General features: G+C 35.6%; 1 protein-coding gene across 9 annotated transcripts in view; it reads right to left on the bottom strand.

Moving 5' to 3' along the window:
* CRACR2A (calcium release activated channel regulator 2A) overlaps positions 1-16,731 on the bottom strand; it is a 209,110-nt gene that overhangs the window by 171,088 nt on the left and 21,291 nt on the right. For 4 of the 9 annotated variants that reach the window (XM_074194635.1, XM_074194634.1, XM_074194626.1 and 1 more), the window contains exon 2: positions 15,556-15,803. The gene's annotated coding sequence lies outside the window, so the exon portion shown is untranslated. The remainder of the gene's footprint in view (positions 1-15,555; positions 15,804-16,731) is intronic. The other 5 variants (XM_074194630.1, XM_074194632.1, XM_074194629.1 and 2 more) reach the window with 3 other exon arrangements.

Below are 16,731 nucleotides of genomic sequence, written 5' to 3'. Positions count from 1 at the left end.
TCTCTATCTGGAAACAAGGGTTCAAATTTTGACTCTGAATTTTTTATATTATTATTTCTGGGCAGATCACCCAAATTCTCTGGGTCTCAACTGACCATATGGAAGACAAATATAGCAACACTTAAAACTCTCTACCTTCCAGAGTTGTTGAGAAAAGTTTTGGTTGTAACTCACAGCTCAGGGTCCCAGTTCTGTACTAAGTTCAATTCAGGGGACTTAATCCAAAAATGATCTGACAAGAGTTTATTCTCCCTGACTATGGGTTTTCAATTACCTTCAGGCAGACCAAGGGTTGAGAACCAATCAGAAGTGACTTTTGATTTTAACCTGTGACCTCTCAACATGGTGAATGTCCAACTCCATGGGAATAGTCAAAGTTCCATACTGTGAAATTTCCACCAGGTTTCTTACATGAACTCATCAAATTGAACAAGGACTCCCCTGCTTAATCTCTCTAACTCCTCTTCCTTTAATTTAGGTAAAGTTGCAGTCTAAATAAATTTTTTTGAACTAAATTTAGTGGAAAACAGTAATTAAAGTAACTAATTAATTTTAAAGCATTAGTATATTAATTAGATTATAGTTGGGACTATTAGTTATTATTATTGCATTTAAGTGTTTCATATTTGTATCATTTATCTTCCCATCCTGGGTAATTGATGTTAAGTTAAAAACCTGGGGTTTTTTTCAGTATAAAAAAGTAGGGAACCCATCTTCAACAACCATTCTAATTTAGGACATCACATTTTCTTTTGAACAGTTTCTTCAGAGTCCATTGCACTACCCAGGATCTAATACTGAATCAAGAAGAAACTCCTCACCCCTTCATCAACCATGACTGTATACCTAAGCACAGCAACAGTCTGAATAAGCAAATAGACTTTAAAAAAAAAGAAAAGAAAAGAAAGAAACTTCAATTGTTCAAACACAACGTGGATGAATTTACAGAATAGGTCCAGGAAAAGAACTCAAAGAAACAAACAACAGTATTAAGATAAAAGTCATTCTAAGTCAGTCAATAAACATTTATTTAATATACATCATGTACCAAAATCTATATTAAGCCATAGAAATATAAAGAAGGGTAAAAACAGTCCATCTCTCAAAGAGCTCATAGTCTAATGAGGAAGACAAAATGTAAACAATGAATACCAGAAAAATATCTAAAAGATAAATTAAAGATAAATCAACAGAGTGAAGGGACTAAATTATGAAAGATTCAAGCAAAAATTCTTGGACAATGCTGGAGAATAGTTTCAGTGTTAATATTTCTATGTTAACATATCATGAAAGAAAAAGAAAGCTCAAGATGGGACTACCTGTTAAATGTTATTTCAAAGACAAGAAAATACTTTCCTATCTCAACTTACCCCATCACCAAATCCTTCTCTACCTTCTGGATGATGAAATTCCTTTAATAAGAAACAAAATCTTTTGTTCAAAATCAGGGTTAAGACAATATAAAGAGCTGTGAGAAAAGTATGATTGAAAAAAGGAGACTTGGTCATTTATTAAAAAAAAAAAAAGAAAGAACCTAGAAAGTAGAATGGAAGAGAGAGAGAGGAGAAGGGAGAAAGGAAGAGAGGAAGGAGGAAAAAAAGAGAGAGGAAGTGAGGGAGGAAGGAAGAACAAAGGAAAGAAAGTGGGAGGAAGAAAGCAAAAGAGGAGGAGGAAGAGAGATGTTAAGAAAGAAAGAAGAAGGGACAGAGGGAGTAAGCAAGGAAAGAAGGAGGGAGGGAGGGAAGGATGAAGAGGAGAAGAGGAAAGAAGGGAGGGAGAGAGGAGAGGGAGAGAAGGAAGGAAAGAGGAGAGAGGAAGGAAGCAAGGAAGGAGGGAAGGAAGAAGGGAGGGAGAGAGGAGAGAGGGAGAGAAGGAAGAAGGGAGGGAGGAGAGAAGGAAGAAGGAAGGAAGAAGGGGAGGAGAAGGAAGGAAGGAATTCAAGGCAAAACTGGAACTTAAAAATTTCAAAGAGCCAGAAAATAACTTTCATATAGAGGAGTGAGTTTTCCAAGGAGAATTTTCAGAAAGACAACAGAAAAGGATTTTTTGGGATGAGAATGTATAATACAGTTTTAACCTGGATCAGTAGAAAAATTACCAACACCAAATTAATCATTAAATATGTCTTTATCAAGTCCCTACTCTACCTGGGCTATTAAAGGCAGACACCGGAGGTTCAAAGACAAAAAATTGGCACCCCTACTTTCTTTTTTTTTAAGTTTTTTGCAGGGCAATACAGTTAAGTGGCTTGCCCAATGCCACACAGCTAGGTAATTATTAAGTGTATGAGGGTGGAATTCAACTCAGGTACTCCTGACTCCAGGGCCAGTGCTCTATCCACTGCGCCACCTAGCCATCCCAGACACAAATTTTAAGGGAGAAGATACATACATAAGTATATAAGAATAATTGCACTAAATACCACTAGGGCATTAGCACTTAGGGGATTCAGAAAAGATTCATGTAGGATATGATGTATGAGATGCATCTTGAAGAAAGGGAAGGATTCTATAATGAGATACTGAAGAGAAAGTATATTTTAGTTATGGGAGACAGATGGTAAATAAAGGTTAATTGAGTGCCATGTATGACAAGCAAAGAAAAGGTCAATTTGGCTGGACTTTTGAGTGTAGAGAGGGCATAATACACAATAAGAGCTGAAAGATGGGTTATGGTCAGAATATGAAGAACTATAAAAGACAGAATCGATAGTTTCTTTTAAAAGTGAAAGGGCTCCATTAGAGTTTAAGTTGGGAGTGATATGATCAGACCTACAGTTAAAGAATATGTCATGAAAAAAAGACATGTCCTTCCACATGACATGTGGCAGATATCTAAAGGATAAATTAGAAAGGAGAGACGAAATAAAGACACTAATTAGGAGCCCACTGGAACAGTCCATGAAAGAAGCCAACAGGGCTAGAACTTCAGTGAGAAAGAAACAGACTAGGGACAGTTTTAGAGGTAAAAAGGGCAAGATCTTGTAGCTGATTAGATGTGTAGACTGAGGAAAAATTATGAGCCAAGGCTTAGAGCCTGGGAAGCCTGAAGGGATAATGATGCTCTCCACAGAAACTGGAAAGTTTTGAGGAAGGATAGATTTAGGGGAAAAGTAAAAGAATTCTTTCATCCGCTCATATTTTTTTAAAAGTGAGACATATGGGAGCAGCTAGGTAGCACAGTGCGTAGAACACTGGCCCTGGAGTCAGGAGAACCTGAGTTCAAATTCAGCCTCAGACACTTAATAATTGCCTAGCCATGTGACTTTGAGCAAGTCACTTAACCCCATTGCCTTACAAAAATCTAAAAAAAAAAAGTGAGGCAAAGTGAGAAAATTATAATTCAATTTGCCCTCAGAGTTCTTAGCTCTCTCTCTCTAGAGGTGAATAGCATTCTTTTTCATCATGAATCTTTTGCAATTATCTTGGATTATTTTATGATCAGAATAGCTAATTTTTTCACAGTTGATCTTACCATATTTTTTTTGAAATCACCCCTTTCCCCATTTACTGGAACATAATATTATTCCATCACAATCATATGCCACAACTTGTTCAGTCATTCACCAATTGATGTATATTCCCTCAATTGCCAATTTTTTACCACCACAAAAAGAGCTGCTATAAATATTGTGTGTGTATATGTGTGTGTGTATGTGTGTGTGTGTCTGTGTGTATGTGTGTGTGTGTGCGTATGTGTCCTTTCCCTTTTTTCTTTGATTTCTTTGGCATACACACCTAGTATGAAATACTTTGGTATACACACCTAGGGTGAAAAGGGTATACACAATTTTCTAGCCCTTTGGGTTGAGTTCTAAATTGTTCTCCAGAATGATTGGACCAGTACATTCTTCCAGAAACAGTTTATTTTTTTCTCTCATTTCCTTCCTGCATTTGTCATTTCTGAGAGTTGTGAAGTAGTACCTCAGAGCCATTTTGTCTTTCTCTAATCAATAGTATTTAGAGCTTTTTTATATGATTATAGATTACTTTAGTTTCTTCTGATAACTGCCTGTTTTTATATCCCTTGAACATTTATCAATTGGGAAATGGCTTTTATTTTTATAAATGATGCACAATATATATTTAAAATGAAATCTTTATCAGAGAAACTAGTAAGGTACCTTTCAGCAAAATGTAGTTTTTCTGATGGGATATAGGGTGTGTTCAGGACTGTCAATTCTTTTTCAAGATTACTTTATATCTCTGGGTTCCACTTGATCCATCCAAGTCTCTCCTGTTACTCCAAGAAGTTGTAGCATGCATAGAAAGCCATACCCTGATAAACTATTTAACCAAATAGGCTAAACTAGGTTGAGGGTATCTGACAGATAATGAGATAGGGGAATGTCTCCTTCAAGCATATGAAGACATCCCCCCAGCAGAATGGGTGAAAGAGAGTGATTTGTTTCAACGGTCATGAAGGTGGCTGAAGCTGGCCCTGTGAAGCTCTAAAATCTTGGTTAGACATTGACAATGACAAGGTCATTCACTGCCTTCTAAGCCATCACTAGTCATCTTGACTTTGTGTTACCACTGGACTTTGATAACTCAGGAAGAAAAGTGAGGCCAACAACTTCATGTATTTCTGCTTCACTTAAAGTCAATGTGTATGCTAAGCAAAAGACAACACCCATACCATTTTACCATTTTTATCTATCTCAGACAAATTGTGAGGAAGCTGCAGGTGTGAATGCACTGAGAACTGTTGTCACAGCCCTGCACCCTGGCATCCCAGATCCTCTCACTGGTAGCAGCAGCAGAGTTTGGTAGGCCATTAAAAAGGGACAAGAAAAGATATCCTAAAATTTTTCTGCTTTACCTAACCCTGGCATGTGGGTACACAAGCTATTCTAACATCCATGACACAAATCATTCCCAAGTAAACCACCACCTGGACAGTCTCAGGAGCTGGCAAGCTGCCCTGAGAGATAAGGTGAGCCAGAGTTCTTGGGAGCCAGAGTCCTTGGGAGCTGGACATTCCGTCCCACTGACCAAGGGCACTAGACACAGCTGTGTCTTATCACCTCCTCCCTAACATACCCCCCATCCTGTAATGCAAGACACTGCATGTACACAACGCTTGCACCCCCATTCCCTCATTATAATTTGTTCTACCCCAGAAGACCTAACAGTATATATGTAATAGCTAAGCAGTAATAAAATTGAGCTGGAGGCATAAGGCAGTAGTGGTTTGACTCATTCTCAGCTCCCCTTCGGGAGGGAGGTCTCCATTCTGGGCCCCAAGGAAGCAAGCCACAACACTGGCATGCTCACCAAAGCAGGTAATAATCCCACCCCATAATCAAAACACACACACACACACACACACACAAACTTCTCTAAAAAACTCCTGTACTAAATCTTCTGCAAAGAATTGTGTTCATGTCTTATGGACAACAAGAAATCTGGTAGATGAATAGCCCTTGTTGTGAAAGAACGTAATAGATGTCACATCCAAAGAGAAGCCCTGAGTGAAACAAGACTGGCAAATGAAGACCAATGAGCTATTTCATTGATCTCACTGTCATATGTCTGTGAAACCGAGATAGTATACTAGCACCATGCCAGGAAACTGAATCGTTTCCATTTGAATTGTCTTAAGAAGATTCTGAAGATCCCTTGGCAAGATAAGGTATGGGACACTGAGGCTTCTTTCTTGAGCTACAATACCAAGAATTCAAACTCTACTGTAGGGAGTGTGACTCTAATAGGTTGGTCATGTAGTTTGAATGTCAAAGGTGCATTTGCCTAAAAGACTATTTTATGAAGAATTCTAGTAAGGAAAGAGCTGTCATGGTGGTGGTCAGGGGAAACAATACAAGGATACTCTTGAAGTCTCTCTAAAGAACTTTGGAATTGATTGCATGACATGAGAGATGCTGGCAAAGGACTGCCTAGCATGGCATGCCCACATCAAAGAAGGGTCTGTGCTCTCTGAGTGACACATAATTGCAATGGTTCAAAAGATGCATGCAATGCACAAATTCAGAAAGACTTACACTCCATATGTTCATATGGACTATTTGTTCCTGACCTAGAATAGCAGTCTACCCTCATATTGGTCTGATCAGTTGAACACACTGTACCTTGACTCCAACAAAGTGATGCCATTTTGGTGCTCTTCAAGAATGAAGGACAACAACTAACCAATCCAGATTATCCCTTTTAATTAGGTCTATTTTTCCTTTTGCTTTGTCTAGGGGTATGAATGCTGCTCCTGCCTTGTTTTTTAGTTCAGTTGTTGCATATTAGATTCTACTCCAGTCCTTTATTTTAAATCTGCATGTGTCTTTCAATGGTTTCTAATCCATTTGTTTCTATTATATGATGAGTTCATCCCACTCCCATTCACAGTTATATTGATTATGTATTTTTCCCATCTCATTTTCTTCTGCTTTTTCTTATCTCTCTCTTTTTATCTTTCTTTCCTCAAAAGTCTGTTTTGCTTCTAAAAATTGCCTCTCTTAATGTCCTCCACTTCCCTTCCTATTTCCCTATTGGGTAAGCTACATTTCTATAAACAACTGTTTATACATATTTTCTGATAAGAGTAAGGTACAATAATTTCCTGCCACTTCTCCCATTTTCCTTTTCACTATAAAAGCTCTTCTTTGCATACCTCTTTTATGTGAAAAACATTTTCCCCATTCTATCTCTCCCTTCCCCTTTCCAATCTTTCTCAACCCTTTATGTTTTGGGACAGCATTCTAATATAAATAAATCACATCCATGACCTCTGTCTTTGTAAATTCCATTTAATTGCTTAAATAAGGATAAAGTTCTTTGAAGTTATATGTATCAACTTCCCACATTGAAATGTGAAGAGTTTAACTTTATTGAGACCCTTATGATTACTCTTTCAAATTTAGCTTTTTAATGCTTCTCTTGAATCTATTCAAATTTAGTCTTTCCAACAGGAATACCAGAAAGTCCTCTAATTAAATGTCCAGATTTTTTCCCCATGGAAGAATTATATTCAGTTTTGCTAGGTAAGGTAGTTTTGGTTATAATCCTAGTTCCTTTGCTTTCCAGAATATCATATTTCAAACTCTGTTCCTTTGATGTAGAAGTCATTAATCCTTTGTGATCCTGATTATGGTTATATAGTTTTTGAACTGTTTCTTTCTGGCTGCTGGAAATATTTTCTGCTTGACCTAAAAGCTCTGTATTTTGGCTTTAATATTTCTGGGAGTTTTCATTTTGGGACCTCTTTCATGAGTTGCACAATGAATTCTTTCAATGTCTATTTTACCTTCTTGAATAATCTCTTGAAACACGATGTCTAGGTTCTTTCTTTGATCATGAGTTTCAGGTAGATTTCAATAATTCTTAAATTATCTCTCCTTGATCTCTTTTCCAAGCTGTTTGTTTTTCTGATGAAATGTTTCACGTTTTCTTTTTCTTTTCATTCTTTTGACTTTGTTTTATTGTGTTTTGATATCTCAGGGAGTTATTAACTTTTATTTATCAAATTCTAATTTTTAATGAATTATTGTCTGTAGTGAGATTTATGTACCTCCTTTTGTATTCTGCCAATCCTGCTTTTTCAGAAGTTCTTTTGTAAGGTGGAATTTTGTATCTTCTTTTCCATTTGACCTATTCTGCTTTTTAAGGAATTATTTTCTTCAGTGAATTTTTGTGTCTCTTTTAGCAATTGCCAATAACTATAGGAAATGTTACTTTCTTCAGTATTTTTTGTATCTCTTTAATCAAATTGTTTATTCTCTTTTCATATTTTTATCACTTTCCATTCTTTTCCCAATTTTTCCTCTCTCTTTTATCTCTTTCTTTAATACTTCAAAAATTCTTTTAGGACCCAGGCCCAAATTGCATTTTTCTTTAAAACTTTGTTTAGAGCATTGTTGTCATCTTCTAAGTTTATGTCTTGATCTTCTTGATAGCATAGTGGGGTTTTTTATGGTCAAATTCTCATCATTGTAGTTATTTGTCCATTTTCTTGATTTTGAATTTTGTGATAAAATTTGACTCTACTTACCTGAGAGTGAGGAGGTAGTATTCCAAGCTATGTCATATTGTTATCTTCAAAGTTACTTCTTAGGATCTATAAGGTTTTATGATCTAAAGAGAGGTATGGTCACTGCTTTCCTGGTCTGTACTCTGGTCTTGATCCAGAAACAATCCCTAGTACCCTGAAGTCAAAAATCTTAACACTTTCTTTGTCTTGGAATTGCAACCAGGGCTCTGCTCTCTGGTGACCCACCATAAGTATTCTTCTTAATCTTGAAACTACAACTCAGAACTACAATTGGACAATAAAGTTGTCAATCAATGCCAACTACACCCAGTACCAACAGAGGGTCTCCTTTAATCTATTTCTAACCAATTGTCTAACCCTCTTATCATGTCTGGACTCAGAGCTCCTGTAGCTGCTCCTATGGTTGCTGACCCTGCATGTGTAAACTCCAGATAGGCTTTTATTCCTTGTCACAAACTTCATGTGCTGACCTCCTAGATTTTCAAAGGCCAGAAAAATGTTTCACCCTGACTTTTTGTTGACTCTGTCCCTCCAAAATTTTATTTGATGAGTTATTTTTAAATAGTTCAGAAGGATTTGTTGAGAGAGTTCAGTTGGGTTGCCTCTATTCTGTCATCAGTGGCTTCTCATTTAAATCTACTCTATGAAATTTTTTTACCCATCATAGATCATGACTGTTGGTCATAACCCTCCCTAATGCCCCTCTCCCAGGTTCTTCTGTCTCCTTTCTCAGGAAACTTAATACCTGATTTGCTATTTTCAAGGTAAGGAATTATTGATAAAATATAACACACATTTCTATTTTAAAAATCATGGCAGAAGTATAGGAATAACTGGGTCTTTTTCATTTTTTTATTTATTTAAGGCAATAAGGTTAAGAGTGACTTGCCCAAAGTCATATAGCTACCCAATTGTTAAGTGTCTGCCCCTAGAGTAACTGGGTAACATTTGCATCTATCTAAAAAGAATATCTGGGTAACATTGAGTATCTATCTAAAAAGAAGAGGCAACATAATATCTACTGAGTAAATTATAGCAGCATTACAGTAAGATAAGGGAAGAAGTAGCATATTGTCACCACTATTATTTGATATTATTTTAGAAATGACATCTTGCAATAAAAATCATCTATATGTACAAAAAGAATTATAGCAGTTCTTTCTGAGGTGGCAAAGAAATGAAAATCGAGGGGATACCTATCAATTGGGAAATGGTTGAACAAGTTCTGGCATATGATTTGGATGGAATGCTAATGCACTATAAGAAATAATAAGCAGGGGGACAGCTACATGGTGCAGTAGTTAGAATACCGGCTTTGGAGTCAGGAGGACCTGAGTTCAAATCCAACCTCAGACACTTAATTCTTACTTAACTGTGTGAACTTGGGCAAGTCACTTAACACCACTGCCTCACAAAAATAAAATAAAAGAAATAATAAGCAGAATGCTGTCAGAAAAGACTTACATGAACTGATTCAAAGTGAAGTGAGTAGGGGTGGCTAGGTGGTGCAGTGGATAGAGCACTGGCCCTGGAGTCAGAAGTACCTGAGTTCAAATCTGGCCTCAGACACTTAATAATTACCTAGCTGTGTGACCTTGGGCAAACCACTTAACCCCATTGCCTTGCAAAAACTTAAAAAACAAAGTGAAGTGAGTAAAACCAGAAGAACATTGTACATAGTAGCAGTAATCTTATTCAATGCTCAGTTATGAATGACTTAGTTATTCTTAGTAATACAATCATTCAAAGCAATTCTGAAGGACTTGTGATTTAAAAAATGTTATCCATATCCAGAGAAAGAACTGATAGAAGTCTGAATGAATATTGAAGCATACTTATGCTGTCTCTGTCTCTCTCTCAGTCTCAGTCTCTGTCTTGGTCTCGGTCTCTATCTCTGTCTCTCTTCACTTTAATTTCCTTTTTTTTTTTTTTTGCTTTTTCCTATCTTTTTTGCTATTTTCTTTTACAATATTACTAATATGGAAATATGTTCTATATGACTGTACATTACCTATATCAAATTGCATTTCTTTTTAATGAGTGGAAGAAGAGGAAAGAAAAAATTTGGATTCATTTTTTTTAAAAAAAAAAAGTTTAAATTATTTTTACAGGCAATTGGGAAAATAAGCTATTAAATAAGGAAACTAATGTGTGGATGCTATTTTATAATTTTTCAAAGAAATGCAAGTTGAGTTGTATATTATGCAAGGTTTCACATATGATCCTTTTCTGGTCTTTGTATAGGAAAATACTCATGTTTGTCAATGTTTGTTAAGAGCAACCAAAAAATGAAAGGAATTCTTTATGAAAAGAAAAGAATTCTAAATTATACAAATAATGTCACAAACTGTTCATATCCTAGGATCTCACTACTTGGCCTATTATCCCAAGGTCAAAGAACAAAAGAAAGTTTCTAAAGTATACCAAAATATTCATAGCTGAACTCTTTGGGATAGGGGGGGAAATGGGGGAAAGTAAGTGTCCATTTATTGAGAAATGAGTGAACAAATTTCAACATATAAAGGGAATGGCATGGTCATTCCAACTCTAAAATTTGGTGATAAGCAATTAATATGAGGAATTCAGAGAAACCTGAGAAATTTTATATTGATTAGCACAGTTAGGAGAAAAAAGCAGAACCAACAGAACAATATTCAAAATGACTACTATAAAGTAAATGAAAATAGCACTAAATGGTAGCTGAACTTAAATTAAATGTAATTACTAATCTCAGGTCCTGTGGACTTATTGATATCTCTTGTCAAGAGAAAGGTGGTGATTATGGGTACAGAATGTTGTATTCGCCATCAGACTTGCTTGATTTTGCTTATCTATTTTTTCATTGTTACAAGAGGAAGTTCTATTGAGAGAGGTTGCATACTCAAAAATAATTTGGGTAATGAATAAAAGCCAACAATAAATCTTTTAAGTTTAAAAAAAGAAAGATTATTTGGGACATAATTTTAAATGCTATCTCTATTATTAAACTTTTCTCCATAACTTTCTTTTTATGTTATATTATTTTATTTCATTTTTTCAATTATATGCAAAGATATTTTTCATCACTAAGTCATATCCATATTTCAAAACCAAAGCTTGACCTCAAGTATCTATGTGATATGAAACCATCACTGAACATTTATGGGACTCAGATTTCCTTATCAGCCAGTCAATCAATAATAATTACTTACTAAGCACCTACTATGTGCCAAAGAAAGCCAAAACATTTCTGTAAAATGAATGAGTTGTATATGATGATATTGAAGATCCTTTCTAGCTCTAAATCAGTGATTTCATGAGCTCAAGTATTTCACTCTTTGATCAAAATTCCCTGTATGTTCTTCCATCTCTCATCTTCCCCCTGCTGTAGTGGGGAAAGTTGCATTTGGAATAAGAAGACTGGTTCTCTTTCTAGCCCTATCACTTGCAATCTCTATGATTTTTTTTGCCAGTTACCTCACCTTTGTCTCAATTTCCTTATCTGTAAAATAAATAGGTTGGCCTGGTTGGCATCTAATATCCCTTCCAGGTGTAAATCTATGAGTCAATTATTTATCTTTTTCCTATAACCTATAATCCATTCCTTCACTGCTAAACCTATTCTTCACCACTATCACAATTTTCAGGACCTGCTCTACCTGTTTTCCTAGGCTATCACCCCTACTATGACTTTACTTTCCTCCCTAGTTCATCTTGGCACAATTCACACTCTAAAGTCCATCTTTTCCCTACTACCTATCCCCTTCCCATCCTCACTCCTCCTAGATCACCACTTTCATCCCTCTCCATAATCTCCATCACTTACTTCAGTTCTTATGAAAAGAACTAATGTTTGGGTCCACTACATATTCATTTTATGGCTTTTTATCTTAACTCTCAGTGCTTCAGGACAACCCTTTAATCCTACTGAGTGCACCCTTGCCAAATCAAACTTTCTACTTTCCTTTGAAGTCCTTGATTCTATTTCTAGGAGTAGATTCTGATATTCTATTCTCTCAAAAGACAAGCTCATTCCTACTTTCCTGAGAAAATCATCACAATTCCCTTCTAAGGCTTGCTTCTATTTCTTCTTCTGTGTATCTATTGATACATTTTGGCTCCCCCATTACAATGGAAGCCCCTTGAGAACAAGGTTGGTTTTTTAACTTTTGTTTTGTTTTTCCAGAATGTAATGCAATACCTTAAACATTTTTAGGTATTTATTTTCACAGTGCTTGTTGATTTATTGATCTTTCAGGAGCTCCTTCATCTCCCTTTTCTATACTTTATATCCCCTCTCCATCATCAAGCATTCTTGGCTTCTTTAGTTTCTTTAGGGAGATTAAAAATTATAGTTTTCTGTTTTGGTTATCTTAATGCTGAGCACAGTGTTTCTCAAACTGGAATCAAATGAGATAACATATGTAAATGCTTTGCAAACCATAAAGTAATATATAAATACTAGCTACTATTATGACAACACATTAATATTCATATTCACTTACATACCACACTTTGTTCATCCATTGCCCATTTTGTCTTTGTTTTTTGCTAATGAAAATAATGCAGCACTATGAGGTAGGTGCTATTATTGTTCCAATTTTACAGATGAAGAAAGTGAGGCAAACAGAAATTAAGTAACCCAGCAAGGGTCATACAGCTTGTAATCATCTGTGGCAGATTGGAAATTAAATCTTCCTGATTCCAAGTACAATACTTGACCACCCAGCCATCTTCTCAAGAACAATGAATACAAGGAATTCAGAAAAATAAAGCAAAATTCATATGAAGTGATGGAGAGAAAACAAAAGCAAGATAATAATGACTATAATAATGATTATAAAAATACAAAAAATCATCATAAAACATATGAACAAGTATATGTAAAAATGAAACACTTTCTTCGTTTCAGTACAGAGATAGGGACTATAGAAATGGAGGTTGGGATACATTGTCATATTCAGTAATTTTAATTACTGGATATGCATAAATTTTTTTTGATGTTTTGGCAGAATTCAATGGGAACAGGACAGTTTAAGGTTAAAAAGCACTTAAGATTTGGTGTCAAATCAGTCAATCTTGACTCAACCACAAAACCTCTTGGTGTCTCATGCACTGTTGATACAGCTATGAATTGTTCCTGCCAGTACAATATAAAAACAAAAGGTAACAATAAAACTATAATTAAAATATTGTTTGTATTGTTGAATTGTCAGAAGATGGTAGGAAGGTGTATGATAAGATCGGTAGCAATAGAAATTCCTCTAGAAGGGTAACCAGAACTTTCTCCTCCATAGTCAGCCAATAGTTGAAAGGATATGTAGGAATTCTCTACTTCTAGACCTTTCTTATTTTACCCAAACAGTAATATAACATAATTAATATCCAGAAAAAGCTAGAAAGAGTCTGCCATAGTATTCTGCCATTAATTTTTCTTATGATTTAAACCCAACTCAAACTTACTCTTTATTACTGCCATCCTCTGTAAAATCTTTTACTCAAATGTGAAAGGGTTTAGAAGAGAATAAGGAGGTATCTTTCTGGAAAACTTATTCATTCCTAGAAAAATCTGCCAATTATTTCTGTGGTCCTCAAAATGAATTATAATCCCAGGTAATCAGAGGTGAACTATGGAGGAACCATCCAGAGGGAGCTTTCAAAGAATTTTTATAGACCCAGATATCTTGCAGGACCTGCTGCACACAAGAAAACAATGGTCAGAGGTGGATATCACCCTTTCTCCAGTTTACAATTAGGATAGAAGTATTTAAAGATCCCCAGCCTAGGAGTAAGAGTGACATTTAAAAGAGTACTATGCTAATAAAAGGATAACTGGTTTGAAGGTATCTTCTAAGTTTCTTCTAACTGTATTCTGTGCCTATATGACCTTAAAGGTCCAATTCAGTTCTGAAATTCTGTGATAAATAGGTGGCACTATTGTACCTTGTAATGGTTTAAAACCTTGTCCCATTTGTTGCTGAATGACATCACAGCAAACTCAGGCAGCAGAAATAGTTATTATGTGCCTTGTCATTGTGAAATATTTGATAATATTCACTAATCTTGGCCTCAATTTCTCTAACTGTAAAATGAGAAATATGGACTCTAAGGTCCCTTTCAAATCTAAATCCTAGCATTCCATGTTTTTAAACCCAATGAAGCCTGGATGATCAAAAAATAAGATGTCTAAACTAAATAGGATTATTGTGTCTTAATATAATAATGGAACTCAATCAACACATATTTATTGGTCATTCACTATGTTCAAGGCACAAATTTAGGTGCCTTGGGAAGTCCCAAATCACTCTACCTACTGTCCAAGAACCATCAATCTAATTGAAGTTCTGACAATAATGGTGTAACTATACAAACAATGAGCTGCAAGAAATGGACCCAGTGAGTTGTATGGATCCTCAGTGCCTCAGAATTGACACCCCACCAATTTGAACCAATTTTTAACCTGGTAAGAGAGGTGTGTGTGTGTGTGTGTGTGTGTGTGTGTGTGTGTGTGTGTGTGTGTGTGTTTGTGTGTGTGTGTGTGTGTGTGTGTGTGTGTGTGTGTGTGTGTAGAGAGAGAGAGTATGGAGGAAGAGACTTGTCTTTAATACTGGGCAAATCCCTAAGACACGAGGCATCACATAAAGGAAATCATATTAGATTTGGAATAATAAGATTTTGGTTGAATTCTGATTCTGGCATTTGACAGCAATGTGAAGTTGGATAATCTCACTCCAAGATTTGATTTCCCTCATCAGTAAAATTAAAATATTTACACTACCTCCTTCATATGGGAAAAAAAACCCTTTGCAAACTGTAGAGAACCATGGATAGGAGAGTACAAGATGAGTTTTATAGTTTATAAAGCTAACAGTCAATCAATAAGCATTTATTACGCACACATTTTACAAACACCAACAGTTCAAAGTTATTATTTCCATTGGGCATTTTCTGAGGGATAGTCAACCCTTACTGCACTACTCTTTTAATCACCTCATCCAGAGGAGTACCAAAAATTCAGGATCCTGCTCCCTCTGTTACTAGTGTGACCTCTCTGAGGTTCAGTTTTCTCATCTGTAAAATGAAGGTATTGAACTAGATGACATTCAAATTCCCCTTCCACATCTATATGGTAGGCTTTCATGCCCACATACTACCAAAGAAATTTCTTTAAGATTAGTGTAACAAGCTTGAGCCTGAAGAAAAAAATTTGATTAGCTCTGCATTGTCTTTTTTTGTTTCTATCTAAGAATGAAGCATCCTCACCACACCAGAAAGAAAGAATTTTTAGAAGATTAAATCTATTGAGATCATTCTCTGAACATGTAAAACTGAAAGCACATGAAATCTAGATATTTTCTATGGTTGGTCTGATTAACCAACTGGCTAGATTTTCAGGGGATCAGTTACCTCAAGTCACTGTCAAATTCACCACTATCACCAGTACCACCAGTAGCATCACCACACAAAGCCTTTGTTGATGACTCTGGGTCTTCTTGAAACTTGCCCCTACCCATAGAATCTTGATCTAGAATCCTGACAATTTTATCAAAAGAATAATTCATATAGATGGTCACCTACCTGCTTGGAGGATAAACTCAATTCTTTAAACTTTGAGTTTCTCTTTCTCAATCCTCAGGACACATACCCCACCAGTTTTCTTCTAGCTTCTTGTTCTTCTTGGGGAGAGATTCGGATGATATATATTATGTGTAATAAGATTTATAAAGAATAACAATCCACATAAAAGTTACACCCTTTTGTCAAGCATTCATATCACCTGACCATGTTTCTGAGCCAGCTTCCTTGAAGAATCAGGATGATGTCATCTGCAAAAGAAATAGGGAGAGCAAAGACTTCCTCAATTTTGGTTATACTTTGTCTGTCTGCTCTTTTATACAAATTTGTAAATTGTATTTTAAGCAATACATTGTACAATATTTTTGTAAATCTTTTTAATATCTGACAGGAGTAGACAATTGAATTCTTCTATCTGCTTCTACATTCAAACATTGTGATATACTTTTTTGGTTTATATATTTGGAGAAAATCATGTCTTGCCTATATATATATACATATATGTATATGTATATATATAGTTATAGTTATAGTTATAAAAAGGAGAAGTACTTTAAAAGACAAGTAACATACTACTATGAAAAGAATTTTGACCTTATAGACCTCCTACAAGGGTCTCAGGAATCATTCCATATTCTGAAAACCACTGGACTAGATGATTTCTGAGGTCTCTTTAGCACCAACATTCTATCATTTCTAAGACCCCTATCTCCTAGGGGTTTTCAATTGTACAAAATATATTATAGAATTATGGACACCTTATGTCCCTAATCCTAATGATCATTATAGGATTTAGAGTTAGAAGTAGCTGTAGAATAAATTAGAAGAATCTAGTCTCCCTCATTTTGCAGAAGAAGAAACTGACGCTCAGAGACAAAAATTGACTCAGCCAAGATCACTTACTAGTGACAGTCAACATTTAAATGCCTATACAGTGCTGGCCTTCATTCTCCCTACTCCCTATCCTCCATCTCCATATTTTTCAATCGTGTGTGTGTGTGTGTGTGTGTGTGTGTGTGTGTGTGTGTGTTTGTGTGTGTGTGTATGTATATCTCCTTTGTATATTTGTATATTCACTCTTTTATACTATTTAGTTACTACTTTGTGTCACTCAGTGGGTGGCATATAAGTTCAATAAAAATATCTGAGGTGACAGTCAAAATAAAAGACTGCCTTTGC

The sequence above is a fragment of the Macrotis lagotis genome, chromosome 7 (genome assembly GCF_037893015.1).
Source record: "Macrotis lagotis isolate mMagLag1 chromosome 7, bilby.v1.9.chrom.fasta, whole genome shotgun sequence".
Taxonomy (NCBI): Eukaryota; Metazoa; Chordata; class Mammalia; order Peramelemorphia; family Peramelidae; genus Macrotis; species Macrotis lagotis.
The sequence above is the reverse complement of the archived record's forward strand: the minus strand, read 5'-3'. Positions and strand labels throughout refer to the sequence as shown.